This window comes from Suricata suricatta, chromosome 1, assembly GCF_006229205.1.
Source record: "Suricata suricatta isolate VVHF042 chromosome 1, meerkat_22Aug2017_6uvM2_HiC, whole genome shotgun sequence".
Taxonomy (NCBI): Eukaryota; Metazoa; Chordata; class Mammalia; order Carnivora; family Herpestidae; genus Suricata; species Suricata suricatta.
The window spans coordinates 65,854,090-65,855,369 of NC_043700.1; positions in this window are offsets into that span (position 1 = coordinate 65,854,090).

The window sequence follows — 1,280 nt, forward strand, 5'->3', positions numbered from 1 at the left end:
CCCCCCCCCCCCCCCCCCCGCCCCTCCGCCTCTCTCTTTCTGTATAAAAAATAAACATTTTTTAAAAAGAAAATTACATTTCTTTTTAAGGTTTGTTTCTTTTTTTGTTTGTTTCTTAAGCTTTAATTTAATTTAATTTTATTTTTTTTAATTTATTTTTGATACAGAGAGAGACAGAGCATGAGAGGGGGAGGGGCAGAGAGAGAAGGAGACACAGAACCGGAAGCAGGCTCCAGGTTCTGAGCTAGCACAGAGCCTGACATGGGTCTTGAACCCTCGAACGCGAGATCTGACCTGAGCCGAAGTCGGAGGCTAACTGACTGAGCCACCCAGGCGTCCCTCTTAAACTTTAATTTTAATTCAGTTAGTTATATTAGTTTCAGGTGTGCAATATAGTGATTCAACACTTCCATCCATCACCCAGTGCTCATCACAGCAAGTGCCCTCCTAATCCCCATCACTTATTTCACCCATCCACCCACCCAAACCATCAGTTTGTTCTTTATAATTAAGAGACTGTTTCTTGATTTGTCTCTCTCTCACTCTTTTTTCCCCTTTGCTCATTTGTTTTGTTCTTAAATGCCATGTATGACTAATATCATATAGTATTTGTCTTTCTTTGACTGACCTATTTCACTTAGGATTATACTTTCTAGCTCCATCCATGTCATTGCAAATGGCAAGACTTAATTTTTTTATGAATGGATAATATTTTATTGTGTCTATAAACCACCTTTTCTTTATCCAGTTATTAGTCAGTGGGCACTTGGGCTGCTTCCATAATTTGACTATTGTAAATAATGCTGCTATAAACAGAAGGGTATAAGTATTTCTTTGAATTGTATTCTTCAAGTAAATACTCTGTAGTGCAATTGCTGGATCATAGAATAGCTCTACTTTTACCTTTGTGAGGAAACTCCATACTGTTTTCCAGGGTGGTTGCACCAGTTTGCATTTCCAACAACAGTGCAAGAGGGTTTCTTTTTCCTCACATCCTCACAAACACCGTTTTTTCCTGTGTTGCTGATTCTGATAGGTGTGAGGTGACAGCTCATCATGGTTTTGATTCACATTTCCTGTGATAAATGATGTTGACCATCTTAATGCGTTTGTCGTATCTGTATATGTTCTTTGGGGACAATGTCAGTTCATATCTTCTGCCATTTTTAGTTGTATTACTTGTTTTTTGGCTGTTGAGTTTGATATGTACTTTAGATGTTTTAGATATTAACCCTTTATCAAATATGCCATTTGTAAATATCTTCTCCCATTCCATAAGT